The sequence below is a fragment of the Dermacentor variabilis genome, chromosome 4, assembly GCF_050947875.1.
Source record: "Dermacentor variabilis isolate Ectoservices chromosome 4, ASM5094787v1, whole genome shotgun sequence".
Lineage (NCBI taxonomy): Eukaryota > Metazoa > Arthropoda > Arachnida > Ixodida > Ixodidae > Dermacentor > Dermacentor variabilis.
The window spans coordinates 191761419-191786948 of record NC_134571.1 but is presented as its reverse complement, the minus strand read 5'-3'; the positions used below and the strand labels follow the sequence as shown (position 1 = coordinate 191786948).

The following is a 25530-nucleotide window of genomic DNA, read 5'->3' as shown; positions in this document are numbered from 1 at the left end:
TTCTTGCCTTCACCTGGTCATCCGGCTGTACCATGGCACAAGTGGTTGCAGGCCTTGGAAGCGTATATGGTGGCTTCCGAGTTTTCCGGCGAACGGCGCCGAGCGATTCTGCTCACCTGTCGTGCCATCGAGGGCCAGAGGATTTTCTCTACACTGTAATCAGCGGATCTGTCGTGGGACTCTGCCGCCGGCCCTTCGAGTGCAGGGGACACCGTGTCGACGAAGGATGCCCATAATTCTGCAATCTCCTTGCTTTCTGACCATTTCGAAGGTTCAATGAACGTCATCGTGGCTCGACAGCGGTTCGGTCAGCGAACTGAACCTGCAGGTGAGACAGCGGAAGAATAGATCGCTGCTTTACAAACCCTCATTGCCTACTGTAATTGTGGAAGCCATACCTGATAAGGTTGTCTCGAAAACGACAAAACATTATTTACGTGGGCAGTTACTTCCCGAAATCTCCTCACTGACTCTCTCACGAGCCCTGACGAACGCAAATCAATAAAAACAAGCCATGAGTCCGGCTAAGGAATTTTGCGATGATTCGTCAGTTCATCACGTTAAAAAAGCAGAGTTTTTCTCAGTGATCACAACAGACAGATAACCATGTACGGTGTGATAAGCGCAAAGACAAAGCGTGCGGGCTTCCAATACAAGGTGCCATGAACCTACGATCACGCGATCGCTGTTGAGTGACTGGCCTTCTTGCAAATAGCCATACATTTAAGGCGCGCAAGTGGAGATGTCGGCGCTGCGGAAAGATTGGGCATCTAGATTTTATGTGCAAGTCGTCTTGGTCATTCATAGAAAGTTCCACAAGACGACAACAATGACTTCAGCTTACAGGGCAGCAAACACAGAATTTATGTTGTCAAGAAACGCAAAAACACAGCATTTACGTATCCGTCTGCGAGGAAAGTCAGGCTATCTCGTTTCTAGTTGATATGGGATCGTCTGTACTATTCTAGCAGAAGAACTCTATCGCCCTCTTTTCGCAAGTGCTTGCCCATTGAAGGCTACCTCAGTACAACGTTTCGACTGCTCCAAGTTGAAAATAGGAGTGCAAGGATGCTTTATTGCATCAGCTAGACAATGGAAATGCTTCGTCAGCGTGTCAGACAAAAACAAGCTTCTTCAAAGCTTTACACACAGAATTAAGTGGGAATGGAGCAGACGAACAGGGACGAGGCAGAAAACTCGGACGAGCGCAGAATATATCTCGTCCCTGTTCGTTTGCGCCATTCCCCCTCAAGTATGGATTACCAACACGTTCAGCAGTCCATACTTCTAAAACACAGATGGACGTCGCGGCGCTCAAGCGAGACAATTTGCCGTCGGCGACTGCGTCCGGGTAGGACAGCCTACAGTTAACGGCAAGATTTCTGCACACTTTTGGGCCCCTAGAGGATTATCGGGCAACGAGGATCAGCGTCCTTTCTTTTGGAAGACGGTTGAGTGCGGAACGCTTCCAGGTTTCAAGCAATACACCCAGAAGTTGTGAAGAAGTTCACAACCAATCGCACTGGTTTCTTAGAGTGGGCTCTACAGCCGCCTGACCCGTCTGTTGAAGCTAGCGCGTTGCGTTCGGCTGAGCAGACGTCTGACTGTCCATCTAAGTCACGTCAAGAGATAACAACACAAGCACACAACAGTGAATCACGTAGAAAACCGTCTTCCCTGCAGGAAAAACAGACCGGCTTATCACCACGGAGGCGCGTTCGAGTTAAGAAAAATCCCTTAAAACTGAGGGACTACGCGCTACGCAAGCGACAGCTTTATTTCTTTATCAGCCGAGGAAATGTATAGGGAAGAAAAAGAAGGAAGTCACTTGGGGACAATAAAGAAAGAAAGATGATGTACATGCATCGATTGCATCGTTCTTCTATGTTTCCTAAATACAACAGATGTATAATTGTTTCTGCTACTCACGGTGTGCAACCAGGTGTCGTAGTCAAGCTGAAGTTGTAATATGTGGTGTTGAGGTATATTTTACGATAATCATAACAGGGCCTAGGTTCTGTCATTTCGTAAATGCTTATAGTTGATGTGGTGTTCAGCAGCTGCAGAAGTCAAATAAGAGTAATATGAAAGTTTATTATGAGGTTTCTTAAATCCGAAAGAAGGTATTATTTAAAGAGCAGAAAACGTGTGCAAGTACTGATAAAACGCATTCAAGAAGATTAGTAATTAATAATTTTCACTAACGATATGCGCTGCCAAATCAGCAGCAGTTATCAATGTTTTTTTTCGTAGTTATACAAATTGCAATGTGTCTAAGAAAGAGGGACACAGATGTACAAGCCGGAATGTCACTGTCACTCCCAGGGCTATAGCAAAGGGCGACAACAAAGCAGCACATACATTTTTTGGCCGGGTAGTTTGCCATACGGGATAATTTGGTTGAATACATGCATGTACGGCCTTCTTCCACGCTTCAAGTTCGACATATAAAAGTCAAAATTGTAACACCATTGCTCAATTACTGGAGAGATGATTACAGGCTGGCTTATTTCACAGAAAAAGGGTATTTGTGCATACATATGCGTCGAAAAACAGGTTTATTACACTGATTGTGCTGATGACTGCAATTTCTCGCGAGATAAAATAAATCAAAGAACTTAGGATAAGAAGCTGTAGAGCACAATTGACGGCACGTCTCAACGCCCGAGCTGTTGTCAATGAATCCGGCTGCTAGTCTCCGTATTTCTTCTTAGTGCCGTCAAGGGCTGTGTCGGGCTCCATAATACTGCAGGTATGTTCATAACGAGGCTTACTACAGACCTGCAGAAATGTACTAATATTTCACTGGAAGCGGACCGTAATTGGTAGTTATGTTAGTGGATCGTTTTCTGAAGTTTGGAATTTCCCCTCCTTCGAAATGTAACATTTTAGTGTCGGAACAATCGTCGACCTCTGTTGTGGGCTTCCGTAACCGTCATATTTATAGTTACACCTAATTTTATTCGGGATACAAAGATAAATAGTGTTATCCAGCCCTCGCATGGGTGTCTGCGTCATCAGGCGTTTGGTGTGTTGCAACACCACGTGTCCACACGAGGGCTGGATCCTCCGGCGTATAACCGTGCGCGGCTTAGCCGTGTCCGGGTAAAAGGAAATCCTAGGGGTTGAGCGGATGGCGGAAGTTTGGACATTTACGGTCCCTTGGTGGAGGCAACACGCCCCTTTGGCCTCGGCTTCACGTAGACGGCACCCGCGGACTAACCCACCCGGGGGAAATCGGTAGTTGCCTTTTCCTGCTTTCTTTCCATCAAACCTTCGTCTTTCTCACTTTCCACGTCTCCTGGCTTCTCCTCACTTCATTTACTTCCAGTTTTCCAGGCAGCAAGAGTTAACCTGGTGTAGTTCATCCAACCTTGGATCTATTAGGTTATAGTAGCTATGTACATCTGGGATCTGCATTAACTCCGGGTCTCGCAGCATCCCCTTGTTGGGCTCAGTGGTGGGTCGCTGGCATAGCTGTCGAAATATAATAGGGTATTGATGGCTTTAAGCACCTTTCCCCGGCTTCCTGATCGCCCTCCTTCGAAACAAGGGTGCACCGAAGTAACTTTTCAACTTTTTTGCCCAACGCAAGGAATCCTTCCCGCGCACCCACGTCATACATAGTATGTACCCCGAAAACGCAGTCAGAACCGTTTCACCATTCACCGTTGCGAAAGTTCTTACCGACGTGCTAGGTCCCGTATACAAAATCAATAAAATGGCTAGCGGCGACCTACTGCTTGAAGTACGTTACCAGCTCCAACATGAAGATTCCAAATATTCTGGCTTTTGGTCATGTAAAATTGGCAGGACCCCCACATCGCTCTGTGAACATATCCAGAGGTGTAATATCAGATGCGCATCTTCTGAATCTCAGCGAACTGAATCTTTTGAATCTGAGAAGTTCTAAGAGAACTGCCCGAAGGATGGAAGGAACAGGATGTTGTCAACGTAGAAAAAATTAAGATCAAGCGCGACAACGAAGAAATTCCTACAAAACATCTGATCCTCACCTTCTTGCTACAAGTGTACAGCGAGAATCTATCTATAGATGATATAAAACAACACTAGTAAGGCCATACATTCCAAATCCAGGTAGACGTTTCAAATGTCAAAGATTTCGCCATGGCTCACAATGCCGCCGAGGCCGTCTAACTAGCGCAAAATGGGGTGAACAAGAGCACGCTTCCGACAACTGCACTGGCACGCTCCACTGTGTGAACTGCGACGGTGTTCATGCCACATATTCCCGATCATGTCCGACGTGGAAAAAAGAAGAGGATATTATCACGCTGCAAGTTAAAGAAAACATACTTCAAGAAGCACAGAAACGTGTTTCATTCATTCATACCGCAGGGTATGTTGGTGTGGTTCGTAAAGGGGCAACGCCGCAGCAGACTCTGGCATCTGCCCTGCCCACAAAGAATGTGACCGCGGCTGTGCCATCAGCCCCCTTGTCGACAGCAGCCAGCGCTGCTTCGCCATCAGTGAAAGATGGCCCATTGACCTCTTAGGCTTGGTAGGAACCAAGGCTTCATCTGTTCAGATCATGCTATAACAAGAAACACGCCGCTTGCGAGAGCGGACGTCAAAGAACCACCGCAAGTCTGAGGACTGCGGCAAGAAAACTCCGCATTACGAGGCCCGGGAAGACCCTGTAATCTAATTCCACTTTGCTCTCTAAACACACAGCATACACACACTTCTTACTATGGAGGCACAAATATTACAATAGAATGTCAGGGGACATGTGCATAACCTCGATGATGTCAAGGAAGTACTCCGTAAATTTTTGGATGGCTGCTCGAAGTAGGCACCAGGATATAACAGAGTAATATACATAACGGTAAAAGACCTTCATCCTGACACGCTGCTCGCTCCGTTGTATATTTTCAACATTATCTGGGAAACAGGAGACATTCCATTTTCATAGGAAGAGGCCATTGTATTCACTGTCTCGAAATAGGGAAAATACCCGTCCTCTGTGCAAGCTATCGGCCTAGAGCACCCCGAAGTTGTTGATGTAAACTCTTTGAAACAATGACCAATCTCAGGCTTTTACACTTCGTTGAATCAAACAACCTCCTTGACCGATATCAGTGTGGTTATGGGAAGGCCGATCGACGACAGACCTCCTCATTCGCATTGAAGCATATATTCGCGACGCTTTCATGCACAAACACTTCTTTCTTTCCGTGTTCTTAGACATGGAAAAGCCTTACTTGCGATAGCACCTGGCAGGATGGAATTCTACGTGACCTATTGGAAATGGGCATCCGCGGAAGAATGCTTAATGTAATCGACAGATATTTATCAAATTGCACATTCCGTGTAAGAATCGGTAATGTTCTCTCGAGCCTATTTATAAAGGAAACTGTAATACCGCAGGGTGGCGTGTTTAGCTGTGCACTTTTTATCATAAAAATCAATTCCGTACGCTTATCAATGGGCCATCTTTCAGTGATGGCGAAGCAGCGCTGGCCGCGTAGTATATTTTATTCGGTATACGTTTATGACGTTCAGATTGGATTTAAGGCACGTAATCTCGCTATCTGTGAGTGCCAAGTACAGCTTTGTCTTAAGAAGGTGTCTCAGTGGGCCGATGAAAATGGCTTTAAGCTCAATGCCAGCAAAAGCACCTGTCTTTTTTTGGATACAAAAGAGAGGCCTCATAGCGAATCCTGATGTAGCACTTTAGGGGAAGCACATACCTGTGAGCACAGAACACACATTTTTAGGCATAATTTTTGACACAAAATTAACTTTTGTTTCACACCTGAAGTACCTTAGAAACAAATGCCTAAAAACCATGAACATTCTTAAATTTCTGTGACACACAACCTGGGGTATCATAAGAAGCCAACAAACACTGACACCAAGGACAACATAGGAGAAATTACTTGTCCTGAATAAATGAAGTAAAGGAACGACAATTTCATGGAAATGAAAGTGGATGAAAAAACAGCTGGCCGCAAGAGGGAAGGATCCCACGACTTTCGCATCGAGATCGTTCCCCACCTGCGGCAAGTTGTGTTTTCAGCCACTTTCGTTTCCATTAGTTTGTCGTTTCTTTATTTCATTTATTAAGCACAAATAATTTCTCCTATGTTGTCCTTGGTGTCAGTGTTTGTTGGCTTCTTATGATAGGACTGATAAAAATAGCGTCCCTCGGTTAACCCCATTTCTTCTCGTTTACAAGGTGGGGTAGTGATAAAAACTGCACCATGAACCTGTACAAGAGCCTCATTCGAACACGCTTAGATGACGGGGCCATAATTAATCACCCGCCTACTCCAAGCGCATTGAAGATGCTAGATCCTGTCCATCACGAAGGTATCCGCGTTGCGACTGGTGCTTTAAGTAGAAGTCCTGTAGAGAGTCTCTACATTGAAGATAATGAGTGGGCGCTTTATCTTCAGAGGTCGCACTGAAGTTTTAAGTACTTTCTGAAGGTAAATGGAAACCGCGAACATCTCTCTTACGTAAGTGGAAACAACATGACATCTGCAACTTTATTTAGTAATCGACCGGCACTTAGAGAACATTTCTCACTTCGTGTACGGAAACTTAGTCAAGAAATGGATGTTCCACTCTTTGAAAATCCTCTAATGGCTCCTGTCAAGCTGTTGAGCGTGATACTTCATTTGTTGAAATAACCAAGAATGCTCCCTACGTAAAGATTGAAATGCACTTTCTTGAACTTCAGTCAAAGTACTCTTCCCAAGAATTTTACACAGAAGCCTCAAAGTCGAATGCCGGCGTTTCGTATGCAGCCTTTGGCACATCATTTTCATAACATATAACGTCCTGCACCCGGAAACAAGCATATTCACTGCTGAGGCATATCCTGTACTGACAGCTGTTGAACATCAAAGAAACATAATTGCAAAACGGTATTATACTCACAGACTTTCTTAGTGTTGCAAAATCTCTAATGTCACTCGAGAAACCCAACAATCCTGTAATCAATAAGCTATATTTGCTCCTGTGCGCAGCATATTTATCTAATCAGCACGTCATAGTATGTTGGGAACCTGGGCACAGAGACATTGAGGACAACACTCTTGCGCGGAACTCGCGGAGTTCGCGAGTTCCGCGCAGAATTTGCGGAACTGTCAAAAATTGATCAACAAGACGAAAATAAGTGATATTCAAAATTAAAAGTGAGAAAGACTGAAGGTCCCGCAAAAATTGTCTCCCTGATTTCAGGCTGCGTCCAGAGACATGGCATAGGAGAAACCAAGATGTATGCACTCAAAACGTAAGCAAGGTAATATCATCAGCAATCTGGAAGATATAGTAAAAGCAGCGGATGAATTCTATACTGACCTGTACAGTGCCTGGAGGGGCCAGGATACCTCAATTAGCTAGGAAACGAGGAAGAGCGGCAGGAGAAGATGGAATAACAGTCGAGTTATTCAAAGATGGAGGAGACATAATGCTTGGAAAACTGGCGGCTCTTTATACGAAGTGTCTATCGACTGCAAGGGCCCCAGAAAACTGGAAGAATGCAAACATTATACTGATACACAAAAAGGGAGACGTTAGAGAATTGAAAAATTACTGGCCCGTTACCTTACTCCCAGTATTATATAAAATATTTGCCGAAATGATCTCCAATAGAATAAGAACAATACTGGACTTTAGTCGACCAAGGCTACAGGCTGCCTTCAGGAACGGATACTCTACAATGGGTCACATCTGTGATCAGGTTATCGAGAAATCCGCACAGTGTAATAAGCCTCTCTATATGGCTTTCATAGACTTTGAAAACGTATTTGATTCAGTAGAGATGCCAACAGTCACAGGGGCATTATGTAATCAAGGAGTACAGAACGCTTACGTAAGTACCTTCGAAAATATCTACGGAGGTTCTACAGCTGCCTTAATTCTACACAAGAAAAGCAGGAAGATACCTATGAAGAAAGGGGTCAGACAGGGAGGCACAATCTCTCCAATGCTGTTCACTGCGTGCTTGGACGAAGTATTCAAGCTAATAAACTGGGAAGGCTTCGGAGTAAAGATTGATGGCGAATATCTCCGCAACCTTCCGTTTGCCGATGACATTGTTCTATTCAGCAACAATGCAGACGAGTTACAACAAAAGGTTAAGGACCTTAACAGAGAGAGTGTAGGAGTGGGGTTAAAGATTAATATACAGAAGACAAAGATAATGATAAATAGCCGGGCAAAGGAATGAGAGTTCACGATCGCCAGTCGGCCTCTAGAGTATGTGAAGGAGTACGCTTACCTAGGTCCACTAATCACAGGGAACCCTGATCATGAGAAGGAAATTCACAGAAGAATAAAAATGGGCTGGATCGCTTGCGGCAGACATTGCCAGCTCCTGGCTGGAAGCTTACTATTATCATTTAAAAGGAAGGTGCACAATCAGTGCATTTTACCAGTGCTGACATATGGGACACAGACTTGGAGGCTGACAATGAAGCTTGAGAACAAGTTAAGGACCGCGCAAAGAGTGATGGAACAGAGATTGCCAGGCATAACGTTAAGAGACAGAAAGAGAGCGGTTTGGATCACAGCGCAAACGGGTATAGACGATATTCTAATCGACATCAAGAGAAAAAAAATGGAGCTGGGCAGGTCATGTAAGGCGCCGGTTAGATAATTGCTGGACCACTGGAGTTACAGAATGGATACCAAGGGATGGGAAATACAGTCGAGGACGTCAAAGGACCAGGTGGAGCGATGAAATTATGATATTCGGGGGCGCTAGTTAGATCGCAAGGAGAGGCCTTCGTGCTGCAATGGACATAAAACAGTCTGATGATGATGATCATCATCATCATCATCAACTAAAAATGGCACTTTTTCTATATAAACGGGAGCAACGGCTATCGATGCAAAATGGCTATGCGGTTGGTGTTCTAGGGTTCGTAGTGACGCAACAGAGTGAAAATGTATCAGTTTATATGTGTGCGGGAAGCCTCAGCGATGCATTGCTAATAAGAGCGCGCTGCCCACCGACAGAATTCATCGCTTCTCATCGCTTGCCCAGTGAAAGTGCCTCTGTGAGCATGTAAGTACACATTATTTCTGTGTGTTGTGCGCTCGAAGGTGCTTGCGGATTGCCTTTGCTGGAGCTAACAGCGACCGCAGATGAATATCGCAACGATACCGCAGCAATCACATCTTGACAGGTAAGGGCTCTTGCGCGCACTTATGAAATGAGATTTCGAATGGATGAAGGTGTTGTAACTGTTTAGTGCGCAGTGCTGATAATGAAGAAATGCCATCGCACTAGGCCCAGAAAAGCGAGCGGTTCTCGACACTGGCCGTGTTTGCGATACTGGGGCTACGATACATCACCAATGACAGACAGCTATCTCAAACGACAGCTGTGATACGTTGTCGTTCTTGAACGCTACGCAGTCGTCAGCATCGTCATCCACCATGGTGCATGACGCCTTGTAAGCGGTTACAATGATGTGCCGGTAATTATTTGCTGTGCGCTACGTCGCCACAGTGCAGACAATGAAACCGAGTTGTAGAGCCATCACATCCCGAGAAGGTATATGCATAATCCAGCGACAGTCTACACTTTATGTCATATTGACCGCAAATAAAGATGGGGACAGCGGGAGAGAACACGTAAACAAGACGGGCGGTACCGCTCGTGTTGTTTATTTGTTCTCTCCCGCTGTCCCCGTCTTTATTTGCGGTCAATATGATATGCAGTAAACACCAACTAGGCCAAACTGAAGTTCCTCTGGAATCTACACTTTGTTTTTAAGCGAAATTCGTTATACGCTATGTTCTGGGGGTTTGTGTGCGTACAGGCAAACAAGATGGCGGCCACTCCCGAGCTCACGAACGGCCAATCTCGGTGATAACAACGGTGATATAGACATGTCGCCGGGTACGTCCCAACTGCGTTTAATCGTGAGAAGTGTCAAAACCTGTTGCGCTAAAAAATATCGTCATAAAAAAGTTGACCTGAACAGACACTGTTTAGTATGGATTGTGGTTTGACGTCACGGGCTCTATAGACAAACCGCGTGACCTTACCTCAGTTGCACCCGTGCAGTGGGTAAGGCGGGTGCGGCGAGGACTGCGGGAGAACAGCGCGCCTGCGAAGAACACCGTCGTGAACAGAACTGGGAACTTGTGCGGCGACGGCGGACGGCACGTAATACGGACGAAGATCGTGCCGCAAAGGCCAAGCGTATGCACATTAAGTTGGATCACTCCTACCGACTCCACTCCCATTGCAATTGTGGGTGATTTCAACGTAGACGTCCATGGCGTTTCTTTGGGAGAGGTTCGGCATTTACACAAACGTCAGCGTGCCCACGACGCGTCATCGGTCGTGTATAGGCTTCACATTGGCTATGAAACCTTCCAGTGTCGCCACAGAGCCCCTGGCCGTATATCAAAGTGGTCGTAAAGCAATAGCAACCTTGGTGACCAAATAATAAATCCAGAAAAGCAAAGAAAACAAGGTTAAAAATAAAGAAAGCGATGAGTATGCAATTTAATAAAACAACAAGAAATCGTGAAATTAAGTTCATTCTGGTATGTGTCTTTTATTTTCAATCAAGATATTTATTATCAGCATATTTATCACTATATACAGCTGGTCAAACACCTTCACAAAATGGAAAGGCTCTGAATTTTCTATAGCGGTCTCTGTACATCACCCATGACAGTGGGTTATGCGTGTTATTTCGACGGTCAATATATGCCTCTAAGCTCAGTACCGCGTTGCTGTTGCCGAAAAATAACTTGGGTGTGGCCCAACCGTGGCGGGTGCGCGCACAAGAGTTACATCTGAACAACTACGCCCGTGTGGTCGTGAGGGACGGGCGGCTGGCGCGATCTGCACTCGATCGCCCCGGAAAGTTATTGCAAATTCACGAGTGCCTTCTTGGCGGCAAGCAAAAGTACAATCGAAGCCGCCTGGTGATGCGCGACAACGTTTCGCCGAGCAGCCAAAATTACGGCGGTGCTGGAGATCGTGTGCCGTTGGTCTTCGGCATGGTCTGCGCTACGACAGGGGAGCTGCGATTTTTTAATGTTCACCGACGAGACGCGGCGATGCTAAGCTCCATTACTGCAACCAATGTTCAACCGGGGACCATTATTAACATTGATGAATTGACCGCATATAATGTATCCCAGACTTAGGAATGCTAAAGGGGCGAGCCTAAATCTGCATTCAGGGACACTTAACTGCAGCGTGAACTTTGTGGATGCAATCACGGGCGCTCACATGCAAAAGATAGAGAGTAATTGTCAAAAAATGAAGCAACACCTCGTCAGCGGCAGGTATACTGTAACTGCACCGCTGTGGGAGTCCCACCTGACATGGATGTCCTGGCAGACAGTTAACAGGCACACACGCTGCAAACGCCCTTTCTCGAGTTTGTTAGAAGCAATGCGTCGCTCGGGGCTACCCACTATGAAGACTGCTTCGTGCGGTTGTCAGAAGCCTTTTCTCGGCGCTACCGGCGGGATGAAAGTGCATCACAAAGTAAAAGAAAATGAAGCGTACGTAGTTTTCTGACCATGTGCCTCTATGAGCGTTTTCCGGCATTCTGCCGTGTTTACACTGTGAACGCGCGGCGAACTACTTCTGCGCTAACCAACGCTCACTTAGTTTTGCAGCCTTACTTTAGCGCGAGCAAGGAGCGCTCTGTTTAAAGGCCAGTGCGAAAACCAGACGCCCACCAATCTGTGCTCGGAAATGTGAGCGCAAGCATGTAACGAGCCGCGTCAATCCAATCCAGAGGAAAGGGAGGGGCGTTTCCTCGTGGTATAACGCGCAACGTAATAAATTACAAATTACTCTATACATATTCAGTGCTTACCTTGTAAACTTTAAAATGCTTGTAAACCACATTAATGTGACTGATGATACTGTACAAAATGCATTTATTTTATAACTTGCTTGTGCATGTTATGCATTCGGTAGAACGACGAATACGTGAAAAAAGGCACCGACCCTGCACTGACGATATGATCACGTGAGCTCCAACTTGTCGACCGCCCATAAGGCAACGCCCAAGGGGTGATAGCCACCCAGGGGGGAATCTAGGTTAACCAATGAAACTGGAGGCATTCCAAGGGACCAACTTTCTCTTGGTACCATTAGTTCTTTTATCTGGCGGCGTCGCCAGAGCTCTCGAAGATCCCGAGTTTCGCCAAACTCGGCGCGTTCTGCATAGCACCCCTGGCCCGGGACCCGAACCTGGCACCACCGCCTTTCCGAGGCAGCCGCTCAACAATCTGAGATAACCAGGCGGCTAGCAGATGGCAGGACGAAGTCAAACTTATCAATAACTCAAAGCAAAGTTCAAGAGAACAGAGTGGTGGGCTAGCCGCTAAAGGCAAGAGTTTGATGTAATAGTTCTGCGAAAACCCTAAAGGTGGTGTGAAGTAATTAATAGAGAAAATAAGACATCCACCCAATTGTAGAAATTGCTACAAAGCAAACCCATACGGGTTCCTCGAAAGAAAAGCCTGGCAGTTGAAAAAATTTTTCTAGTCCGGGAATCGAACCCGCCACCACCGCCTCATCGGGACGGCTGCTCTACCATAGTTCGCCTTCGCCCTGGCTTCTGCTAGCCGCCCGGTTAGTTCAGATGGTTAGCTCTAAATGTTTCTAAATGTCCTAGTTGCACGACGGAATGAGTGGTGAGGTTGCTATTCACCCGTACTATGCATGCGTCTCTCATCTAACCGGTAGAGCAACGGACTGCAGTTCTGTGGTACAACCGTTAAAAAGCCATCATCGGATACGTAATCCTATAGAGTGACAATTTTTTCAACCTATTATCGTGGACCGCGACCAAGCGCATGTTCTTGCCTGTCCTCAAGCACCTTGCTCCTTTCGCTTCTCACTTGCCAATTGTACGGCAAGAAATGTACTGAACAACGCGCTATTCTAGGGAATTAGATAGAGCAAGCTTTGCTGTAATTACATGTAAAAGTCCTTCATGTGCATCGGCATAAATTGTACACTACACAAATTGTAGCTTTTGGCGAAGGAACTGGAGAAGCGAGGATCTATCTAGAAAACATACTTACAGTATAAAGGTCTTCCATTTTTGAATTAGCATATAGAGTTCCTCCGTATGCTGGACGTCCGCCTATGCAGAGCAGAAGAACACTCAGGGTAAATTTCCCCATGTATGCGTTCGTCATCGGCAGTGACATTTTTCCGGCGAAGTGAAGGGCGACACGAAGTGGTTTAGGAGCAATAGCGCAGCACATCCGTAGATATATACAGATGGGATAAAAATCACGTGAGCAATATTTAAAGGTTATTGGTCTCGGAATACGACTTGCCGGAATAGGACTTGCCGGAATGCATCTTGCAGTTTTCAAAATCTGCCTTGCCCCTCACGACTCTGATAATGATAGAGTGTTCTGCTTACGTTAGCATATTAATGCATTCTTCGGTGCCGCTAAAGCCACTGCTAAAAGTTAAGAAAGCCGCCGCCCTAACTTAACTTTTTCTTTTGCTACATCGCGAACTTACTTTGCCTAATGTAAGCATTTATATTTGCTTTATTTCTTATCCTATATTATCGATCAAGCGAAACTTAAAAGGCGTAGCCGTCAGCAGCAAATGGGAACAACTCCTCTGCCTATTTTTATCTAAAGAACGTCGATGGCGATATAAGTCAAATTCATTTTTATTACTTTATGAAAGCTGATGTGTTAACTGCAATGCCCAACTGCTTCATTTTCCTCTCTTGACATTAAATCCGCCGTAGGGGTTAACTCCATACTTATGACACATGGAAAAGTTGAAATCGGCCATATGGAACGATGCGATCAGTTAGCATGCTCTAAAATGGAAAGAAAAAAATTACGCACGTATTGTGGTGCATATTACCTTACGTGGATATCAGCCGCACCATGAGGGGGCAAATATTCTACCGTATATCTCAGCTCATGCTAGCCAAGCTGTTAAAAAAGATTTAAGAAACACTGCGCACCCGCCCTGGTTGCTCAGTGGCTATGGTGTTGGGCTGCTGAGCACGAGGTCGCGGGATCGAATCCCGGCCATGGCGGCCGCATTTCGATGGAGGCGAAATGCGAAAAAAACCGTGTACTCAGATTTAGGTGCACGGTAAAGAACCCCAGGTGCTCAAAATTTCCGGAGTCCTCCACTACGGCTTGCCTGATAATCAGAAAGCGGTTTTGGCACGTAAAACTACATTATTTAAGAAAGACTGTGCAAGAAGCGATTTAAAGACCTGCGGTGTTCGGTCGACTAATGTCTGTCCATCAAATACCATACATCTTAATATCGTATTTTGCACAGTGCTTTTAAATCCTTCTTCTTCTTGAAACAGCTTGGCTAACGTTAGCTGAGGCATATTATATAGACAATAACAAAATCAGCACAGGTCGGTGGGATTTCGACGCTGTCGTTTATCAAAAATATTGCGCCTCTCTCTAACGGTGAAATAGCAACAAACCTGTCCCATTTTTGAGTGTCATTTCATGAGTGCCGCTCTCTACCATGCATGATTTTTATGTCGCGGATTTGTGCGCAGTGACGCGATGATGCGATGGTTGTATGCAGTTCACACTCTTAAAAAAGTGTGCACGCCTTGGGGCCCTGACCCGCAACAATAATCGTCATCTGCCTTGCTTGCGTTTCCTTTCTTGAAAACTCAGCGCTCGGTACTTTGCTGTCGAGAATGCTGTTTTCGCTGACACCGCGCATGTCGTTCGTGACTTGAAAGTGCCGGGCTCGCAGCGTTAAAGAAAGGAAATGCGGGCAACACAGACGACAATTGCCATTGTGGGACAAGATACGACGAAAAGGGTGTAAACTTATATGAAAGAGCAACTAGCACACACGTCGGTGAATGGTTTGCTGCTTATAAACCATTGATTGCAGCATTTGTCTTGATCTATTTCGCGTTTGCGTCCCTCCACTTTGCTCGCGACGAATCCTGATATTGAGTGGGTGCGTTTGCCCAGAATAGCGAGTGGTGATTGCGACATGGACGTAAAGCGAGCACTCAGATTTTTACCTCATCTGTAGAAGCGGAGCTCTTGTTCTCCAGGTGACTTTACGAATATCCTAAAGGAAAAGACTCCAATTGAGCGAGGAGCCATTTGCGATGTTTGTGACAATTTATTTCAATATTAGAGAATAAAGCAGCATGGGTTTTGATGGCGAGAACATTTTAATCTTTTTGACGTGAATAAAGTAATAAAATCAAATTTTCGTGCTTCGTGCAGTGTCTCAGATCGTATCTATATTTTGGTACATAATGTGTATATTTTAGCAATGTTCCTGTCAATGTTTTTATGCCTCTAGTAATTGCCATCCCGATCGCCTTTTCGTCATTCCGAGACACCTCCATTCACCTGCTTTAAAAGGGCTTCACTGCGCATCCGTACTGAATTCCTCGGCGGGGTATCTCGTTTTTATACATCAAATTGGGCGTTTTTTTATACGAAGCATTCCTTCTCCAAGTCAGAGCGAAAGTCAAACACGAGGTGGGCCTAGGGGAGATAGTTCGTCGCCCATGCACGCGCACGCGAAGGTTCCCGCTCGCGGGCAGCTATTAGACAGCTTCAGCAGACCGTTTCCTGCGCCCCGCTGCGAGCAGCCAGTGAACGGGGGCGCCAGTGCGCATGCGCTAAACGCCCAACCAAGAGCGCGTGAGCGGTCGGACGCCGCGGGTCCGCTAGAGAGCTCGCTGAGCTGAGCGCAAAAGCGCGGCGAGCGACACAAACGAAAATACAAAATATTAGCCGCCACTGCCTCGGCTCGGCTCATATGCTCGGAAGACTGTTTGCATCTTTGACAAAGTGTGTGACAAAACGATTTGAGAGTAAAAAACTCGGAGCTAGAAGCGCAGGTGCGGATACGACGCTTTGTTGAAAATACAAGTGGCACGCCAAGCGCCTTGGAATCGGCGCCGCCTCGCGAGTCACAGATTCGTGACAATGCACCCGCCCGCATTTGCAAGTATAAAAAAATAAAGGAAAGGAAACCGCCATCGATCGTCAAAGAATTACAACACTAAAGCATTCACTGCTTGGCACTGATAACTTTGAATATGCGAATACGCATTATGTTGCAGTTTCATGTTCTACCACCAGAAGCAGTATATGCGACGCCCCTTAGCTACGGCACCCCGTATAGCCAATAGCAAAATCAGCACGGGTCGCTGGGATTTCGACGCTGTCGCTTATCAAAAATATTGCATCTCTCCGCGCAGACGCTTCTCCAGACAGACCACGCAGACGCTTAGAACGTAATATCTTTGTTCCAACTCTGTCCACAGAGATTTTAGTAGCTCAGAGTAGACCTTTATAGATAGCACTTCGAGATAATAAGGGAGCCTACGAAAACGTAAGGAATGAGTTTTTATGGTATATTCTCAACCACGAAGCCATAGATGACAATTTTGATGGTATGTAGATTTTTATGGCACAAGGGCCAGGTGTGGCGACAGAGCGCCATGATAAATGGTAATGTTATCGATGAATTGCAGATGGCATGGAATGTGAATTCTTTATGGTAGATGTAACATGCTATAAGAGGGCCTAAAACTTGCCGCTGTAGATGACGTAAAACATATACGTAGTAAAATATTGGGACTGACTAGTTAGTGATGTGAGCTATGGCAATTGGGTTTCGTTAAAAACATGATGAAACAAAGCATAACAGTGACACCAAAGTTTATAGAGAGCCCTTAAATGCAAGGGCTGTGAATCGTGTGCTAGAAGTTACCTGACGAGATGATTTTCGGAGTGACTTTTTCAGCTAAAAACTTCCAAGACTAAATTCAGGATAAAAAGCGGTTCATCGGTAAGAAAAAATGCCGATTGAAGAGGTATGTTTTCGCTATAAGCAGAAAGGAAAGACTTTTTCCTCTCTGCTTGTATTGCAGGACACTGAATAAGAACATGGACGACTGTGAGATTATTCCACGCACTTACTACAAGTCGGAGGATACTCGAAGTCAAGAGGTAAGAGAGCACCGTAAGCGTGTCCTATCCTTAATCGGCCAAGAAGTACTTCCTTGTATCGTGCGGTTCTTTCACTTATCCAGTTCCCTAGTTTGGTTTTATCATATGTAGCTTATTCAATGTTTGCGTATCACGCTCTCCTTGCCAATGATTCTTCAGTTTACGGCGTAGATGAGACTTTATGTGTGTGGTAGGGAAGGGGATATTTCTATCTGTGTCACTAAGACTTACTGACGTAGCGTTACCGTTAGCAGTTTGCCTTTCATACCTTTGTGGCCACGTACCCAGCATAAGACAATCACTTGGTTGCGCATATACGTGGAGGACAATAAGCTGCACAGCTAATTCAAAGCGGACTTCTTGTGTTTTCCTAGACTAATTAGGGCTCTCACTGCACTTAATGAGTCTGCGAAGAAAATAGCCTTAGCGACATTTGTGAGCTTTATGTGTTCGATAGCCCAGAGTATAGCGCATGCTTTTCTGTAATGATACCGGTTTGTAGATTTAGTGCTTCAGACGTTGAAAATGAGGGTCCGAGAACTGCGTAGGCAACACGAGCAGGAGACTTCGAAACATCTGCGTAAAAATCAGCACATGAATACTTCTCCTTAAGCTCAAGAAAATGCCAGTGTATATGTGCCTCAGGTGCTATTTTGATATTTATAGGAAATAGATGTCACAGTGGATAGCGGTGAAAACCGACTACGAGTCATTAAGGTATTCACTAAATGATGGACACCTGTTTTTTCTGACAGTGCTTCCATTCGGAGGGACAGAGGAGGAGCACAATACGGTGGCTGGCTGGTTACGGAATAGCATGCCCGTGGTCAAGTCACCAATAATTTAATGGCATGGATAATCTACATCTGATTGTACATTCAAGGCATAGGAGAAGCTAAAATGTGTTCTTTGGAAATGTAGATACCATTCGTTACATTCAACGTACAGGCTTTCTACAGGACTTGTCCTGAAGGCGCCTGTAGCAATGCGGATAGCGAAGTGGCGGACAGGATCTAACATTTTCAAAGCACTAGGTGTCGCATAGTTATATTGACACGTGAACTTATCGTTATTGGGCGACCACGTTTCGCCGCCTAACAAATGTTATCGCACAGCGCAGGACGCGCCTGCATGTAAAAGAAGTTTCTGGAATGTTATCGATGGTTCCGTTCACTGTCTTTCACCGCAACTTGTGTAATCTGGGGCCGAATCTTATAACGGTTCGGAATAGGAACCGTCCACTTCGCCGCTTACGTCATTAGATGTGCCACTCCCAAGCCGGCTGTGGAAGAAGGGGAGTACGCGACCGATAGATGAGAGGGTGCCACCTCTGAAGTGTACGTCGTTATATGACGAGCTAATCGAGGAATCGCAGAATGTTTCTGCCTGCTAAATGAATGTAAAATATAAATTAAATATTATACGCCAAGTTTTGAAGTATAAACTTGTGGTGTCGGGCGTTTACGCAATGCAGAAGTAATTTATTAATGCCATTCTTTTTCATTCTCAGCCCACAGGCGGTATCGTAAGCGTAAATGAGTTGGCCACGGAGTTGGCAGAGCGCAGGGCTATGTCGCCTGCTGCACAAACCCAAAGCTCGCACGATGCATGCAACAGGAACGCACTACCAGCACTTCTCAAGTCGCTAGCACGACAAAACCGTGAACTGGTTCTTAGGGACACCTTTACTACTCGACTATATCAATTTTCCTTCTTTTTTCGCCCTTCGTCATCGGCTCGGACACGACTCACTCGCCGCCGCGCTGCCGCTATCCCTGCGATCTGCCCCACGGGCGTCGCGTGATAGAAGCAGTGGAACTTAAATCAAACATTACGGTATACGGGCCCTGCATTGCCTGCGCGAAGTCAAATCGAAGAGTGTGGTGCTGACGGTGCGCGCTGTGCCGTGAAATTGAGAAAAAGTATGGCACTCCCGAACTAGAGAAAAAAGGGCAGCGAAATAAGAGAGCTCCACAATACCTTCCCGTCCTGACTGTATAGTTTTATCAGCCGAACGAAGGAAGCGCTGAACCAGCCTAGGTTGAACCCTTCTGACTGCTGAACGGCGATCTGCGAGCTATTCGCACTGGCGATAGCACTGGGAATTCGATCTCACCATGCAAATATCTCCTTGGCATTGACTTTGAAGCTGAAGTCACGGCAAAGCTGACCCAGCCCTTCAACCGGCCAACACAGTAATTGCGAGAGCAACTTTGTGGACAATGCCGGCAGCAGAGATCTAGGCAATTCCGATTAATCCTTCGCGTCCGACTGAGCTCTGGGAGCTGCAGGCCGGTGCCGATGAACCGCAGCGCGCAATATCCCTTCCTCTGCGTGGAATGACCACTCGTACGCTTGCACCCGAGTCTCCTCCATTTGATAGCGTAGCCTGCAAAAGGTCTACTTAGAAAGCCAGAAAGGGCGGTGCAACTCATTATCCGTCACTTCTTCGAAGGCGTATCGCATTTCCAGCCGTGGTCGACACCGAAAGAGCAACGCCAAGCAGACGACGAAGGCAAGCAATAGCCTCCGAAGCAACCAACGCACACGCGCGCGACGCCCGCACGTCTCCGGGGACGCACGACCGGCGCGCGCGGCCAGGGTCACAAGCCAACAGCCAAGCCACAGCAACGGAACCCAAAGCGGACTACCCCTTCTCTGGTTCCTACGACCGGTTCGCTTTGAAGATGATTGACAGATGCGTGACGTTTTAGAAAATTGCGATACCGCCCCGCTGCCTCTGACGACCTGTGACGTAATCAAAATTTTGGCCAATCAGGTGAGGCCAAAGGAACGGTTCCCCAACCGAACCGTTATAAGATTCGGCCCCTGATTGCATGTATGCGCGACGCGAATAGTGTAGAACTTCTCGGAAGACACGCGGGTCCAAGCGGTTAATCTGGAACATTCGACGACTGATCTATAAAAGCCGACGCGCTTGACCCGCTGATCAGATTTTCGACGATCGCCGACAGTGTCCGCAGCTATCGTTGTGCTATAAGTGTAGCCTGTTTTGGGCACAGATTCGCCCACTAAAGGTTACTTTTGTCTTTCACAGCCCTGCTGCTGTGTTCTTCAACGTCACCATCACGTGACAATATACTATGGCTTCGTAGTCAATGCGAGATCGTAACAGACCTTTATACAAAGGAAGTGACACCTCCTGTCACTTCCCTAGGGTGTGCGTGACAAGAGCTTGCAAGGTTCGTAGTTTTGAGGCGCTTCACTCTAAGCTACGTCAGATGGGAGATAAAGCTTGGTTAATTGTCTAAGAGAATACCTAAGAATTTATGTTCACAGCTCACCGATAGTCGTTCTCCATGAAGATCTATAACGCGGTCTGGCAGTATACGCCTATGAGAACAAAGAAAAAACTGCGCAAAAAAGAACAAGACAGAGAAAAAACCACACGACACAAAAGAAAAAACTGCGCAAAAAAGAACAAGACAGAGAAAGAACCACACGACACAGTGTGTCGTGTGGTTCTTTCTCTGTCTTGTTCTTTTTTGCGCAGTTTTTTCTTTGTTCTCATAATGTCATACCAACCAGCCCCTCACCGTACGCTTCTAGTATACACCTGTCTTGTTGGAGAAAAGGACGCACGTACTTCTTTTGGTAGTTTAATTTGAATCCTTTCTCATCCGCCCACTTAAAAAACCTATTTAAATCAAGCTGTACTTGTCGCTCGCAGGTGCTTAGGTTACATGATTTGTAAGTTGTCTGGATGTCATCCACATATACGGGGAACAAAACGTAGTATGTGGTATGACAGTCTGGATCGAGTTCATTTTGACAATAATAACAGTGTAGATCAGCACAACACCTTGTGGAACGCCACCCTCTTGCGTAAATGGGCGAGACAGAAGGTTACTGACTTTAACACGGAACGTGCGATAGGAGAGGTAACTCGTAATCACTTTCAGCAAGTTGCCTCGAACTCCCATTCCAGCAAGGTCACGGAGAATTTCACGACATGGTCGTGTCGTATGCCTGATCTATGTCTAAAAATACTGTCAAGAAAAACTATTTGTGCACAAAGGCATCACGGATATTTGTCTCGATACGGACAAGGTAATCTGTTGTGGATCTACTTTCGCTGAAACCGCACTGTAACGGATCGAGTGTTTTGATCCTTTCAAAAAATGTGTGAGACGCCGGTTAATCATTTTTTCAAAGAGTTTGCATATAAAACTTTTGAGAGCCACAGGCCTATAAATACTGGCGGAGGAAAGGTCCTTGCCCTCCTTGAGAATAGGAAATACATTTGCTTCTTTCCAGGCGGACGGAATGTAGACGGCAGAAAGCATGGAGTTAAAAAGCGACACTAGTGTTCTGCGGAATTCAGTGTGTAAGTGTTTGATCACTTCATGTAATATTCTATCACTTCCTGGAGCGGACTTGTTACAATTCAGTGAAGCCTGGAACTGCACCATGCTAAATGGGCGATTTTATGCTTCATTGCTTGTGCCTTCGCGACCCAGAGGCTGTCGCTCTGCTTGACACTGGTATCTTAGAAATGTGTGTGTACCGGGTTGTACTAGAAATGTGCTCGAAATGTGCTCCTAGACAATGAGCCTCCTCTGGAGTGTTCCGGGCTGAGCCCCCCCCCCCCCCCTGGCGATGCTAAGTCCTACACCCCCTCCCCCCCCCCCCACCACTTAACGTGCCATTGCCACAGTTTTGTCACCCATATCATTTGAGGTTTCTTTTCACTTGCCTCAACCTTTTCACTTAATGTTCTGTTCTAGCTAATAGCTTACATCATCACCGTTGGTGCGGACGTGCACGGATTTTAATTAAGGCTTTACTTTATTTCTCCAAATCCTTACAATAGAAGAACAAGCGCTTTAGAAGTGCCAGCGGCCGCTGCCTCATCCGTATTTTCTTATTTCAACATTGTTTTAAATTTCCACTGTAAACACCATACTCATGCACAATATATTCAAATATATACACAGGACACAATTTATTATAATTTAAACAGAAGGAGGTAGCCCATTAACAATTATTTCTAATGGTATAGATAGCTTCTGCCAATTAAGAGAACGAATATCTTGCTCTATGCTCACCTCGCTGCAACAAGCTTTGCGTGCTCTTTTTGACCCTGAAAAAAGAAAACCTGTACACTTTAGTGATCCCTTTGACAGAGTCTTTTAATGGCGTGCATCTCTTGCCAGTAAGCAAGGCTAAGGACTCATTAAAGAACACTTGTATTAATTTACAACATTTATTAGGGGTGGAAACGTCGTCACTAGCATGCAGACGTCATAGATATATGCAGGGTGTCTCCAATCAACTATCATGCACCAAGATTAAAAACGAAAGCAATGCGTTACTCGAATAAAACCTAGTGCATACCGTTTCCAGTACAGTAGTGCAGTTGCCAGTAATTTTGTCGTTACTGAGTCTTCATTAGGTAACTGTCATAATTATCTAATTCGAGACGTATTATCATAATTATAAAAGCGTCAATCACGCATTTGTAGGAACAATCATGGCACATCTAACTCCGGTATTTTCATCGACGTACTATGTGCGTACTAATTTTTTCCGAAGGATAAATTAACCCTGCGAAATATTGCGAATACCACGTGACTGCATTCACACCTGCACCATAAAGCAGCGCCCTCGAACAGGCTCCTTCTGAGTTAGCCAGAACGAAATGAAGGAAATAGATAAAAAATAACCGCCCATGCACTCCGTGACGTGGTTAACCAGCGAATCTGAAACGTGCAGCCCTGGTGTTTATAACTGTGCGAATCCCGACGGTTCATTAAACGACGGCTTGGTAGGCTGCCGGATTCTCGGTACGCAGTTGCTGCTTGCGCTCCCCTGCACGAGCCTGTTCTTCTGCCCGGGCTACAGCATCGGGACGGCGTAGATGAGCTCGTTCCCGGTCCTGCTCATGGAGTTGCTGATCGAAAGCTGCCTACTCCTCAGGAGTACTATGACGCGTCGCCTACCCGTGTCGGAGCCAAAGAGAAACAGCTCAGCACTCGCTCGGCTGCGACGGAGCGCAATGACGTCACTACTAGTGCAGCCAATGACGCGCCTATGTTTCGTTCTTTTTTTTTCTTGCATTTGCATGGGGTTGCGCCGAAGGAGTCTTTGGCATACAGGCGACAGACGTACGGGCGGACTGAATCGACTAGCTATATAAGACTTCACTGTAAAACATCCTGATCGAGCTAGTGCCTTATCTGCGGCGCCCCGGCCGAAGTAACACGTGGCCTTTGGTGTTGGTTGGAAGCAAGCTGTAATAGCTGTTGTCTATCTTAGATAAAGTGCACGGATGGTTCCTCTCTTTTTGCCGCGAAATATATCACCGCAAAAGCGATTTGACAACGTGAGTGCAAACGTTTAAAGGTGCGTTTTGTTTCGTCCCAGTCACCATGTCTTTCTCTAATGAGCTGAAAGTAAAAATGATCCTTGCCTTATGAGCTGCCAATGACAACAAGAGGAAGGCCGCAAGTATATATCAGTCATAGAAGTGTGACGGTAGACCAAACGCGTCGACTATCATGAGAAATAATGGAAACCTGAGACAAACCGGCAGCTTCAAGAAACAGCGGCGTAGGACTCCACCTTTGAGTCCTGGCCAACGCACGGATGTTCTAGAACTAATGCCTCATGCTAGCGTGCGGGATGCGGCCACCCAAGTACCTATTCCCAAGTCATCAGTATGGATGATTCTAAACGACGGCTTTTCACCAGTACCACGTAACCAACGCCAATGCTTGTAATAAATGGAACTGTAGAATCGTTTAGATTTCTAGAATTGGGTCATCACAAAAGCCGATAAGTCACCGCACTTTTTGAGCAACATCATGTACACAGGTGAAGCGAATTTTCACAGTAACGCCCACGTAAATTTGTATAATACACAGCATTGGAGTGACTTCAATGCACACTGGGTAAAGCGCAATCGGCACCAGTACCAGTGCTCATTCAATGTGAGGTGCGGAATTTACGCCGGTGCTGTAATCAGTCCCATCTTCTTCCATCACACACTGACCGGACAGCTTTACGTGGACGAAATGCTCGATGGTGTGGTGGATGGTGTGGTGGATGAGTCCCGTCGTCACGTCTTCCACTTCTGTGGCATCAGCAACATGGGGCACCAGCACACAGCCGCAGCCGAGCACGAAACTGGCTGGATACGACTTTTCATCCGCAATAGATTTGTAGGCACGCGCCTGTAAACTGGCCAGCTAGCTAGTCTGACCTCTCTCTACTCGATTTGTTTCATTAGGGTTATGTGAAAGATCGCGCTTAAATGATGGAGACGTTCGTCAGATTAGGATAACTCAACACAATACAAGAATAACGGATGTCTGCCTTAGAATTCGAGCGTCGATCATCAGAAAAGCCACTGAAGATGTGATAAAGCAGATTCAGTACTACGTCCTCTAGGCAGCAGATGGCGTTCAAAGTCGCTTACGAATTCATAGATAATAATGGCACACTGAAAGCTGATGTTTTTTATTCAGCTCATGTAAAAGTGGTTATTTACTTTCTTGAACCCCTTGGATTCGCCTTTGCTCAGCATGTGGACTGCTTCCCGGTCTGTATATTTCGCTTTTTTTTGTGCCATAAACCTTTTTTTGCAGCACGTATACACTCTCAGGAAAACTAAAACCGCTAGTTTAACTTGACATTGGTCAGAAGCAAGTTTCTGGCGCGAAATATAGCTACGCGCGAACTCTGGGATTTTTAAACATACTAGAATTTTTAAACATGCTGTCCCTATTAGAATGCTTTTCGTGTTTCGTGCGTGGTAAGAGCCGTGGTATTATCAAGGGGCTTTTGTTATCAATGTGATCAATCGGCATTGAGAGAGGGATAATAAGTGTGACGTAGAGAGGAAGGAATAGCTGCAAAGCCGCGAAACCTGCTGTTGGTGCTCCTTCCGTACCATTATCAAGGTTATGCGCGCTCTCTTCAAGTTTGCGACAGGCAGTGCAGTTGCTTCCATTCCGCTCATTAGAAGGCGCTGTTTTGAAATGGAGGTGGGAGCGCAGGCACGGGATATTTTTCATATTTCGTGACGTTTGTTTGCCAGTAGGAAAACATAACACGCTGAAGCAGTTACATGTTATTTGGGGGTGCCTGGGGGTGGCTACAAATGCCTCATTGGTAGTTTGATAATTAGGACAGTACTTCTCGAATTACATAATTGCAATTGTCGAATTTGAGGAACGAAAGAGTTACTCCGCTGTACTGGAAACGACAAACACTAGGTTTTTGGCGAGTAAGGAAACTGCTCTTTTTTATGTTTGGCTGCATGATAGTTGGGGCACCCTGTATAATTCACTCATTAACTGAAATGAGGTGAAGGCGGATTCACTCGAATTTAGAACCAACAAAGTCATACGCAGGAGCGCCTGCACAAGGACTCATAGAAAAAAAAAAGACCGAGAGAGCCTTCTCCAACAGAGAGGTTTCGCCGGAAAGTCGAAGCAGCATTAGCGATAGCGAAGTATACGACAACTACACGAAGGAAAAGAACCCCTCCGAGAGACACCAGATTTTCGCTGGTGGGGTGAAGACTCAGGC

At 45.9% G+C, this 25530-nt stretch overlaps 1 long non-coding RNA gene across 1 annotated transcript in view; it reads right to left on the bottom strand.

Annotated features, from left to right (window-relative positions):
• The window catches only part of LOC142578116 (uncharacterized), a 117710-nt gene extending 104509 nt beyond the window's left edge, over positions 1–13201 (bottom strand). Inside the window, exons 1-2 of the long non-coding RNA XR_012827174.1 lie at positions 13054–13201; positions 1930–2060 (exon numbers count right to left, since the gene is read on the bottom strand). This is a non-coding gene — a long non-coding RNA (uncharacterized LOC142578116). The remainder of the gene's footprint in view (positions 1–1929; positions 2061–13053) is intronic.
• Positions 13202–25530: the final 12329 nt, after the last annotated feature.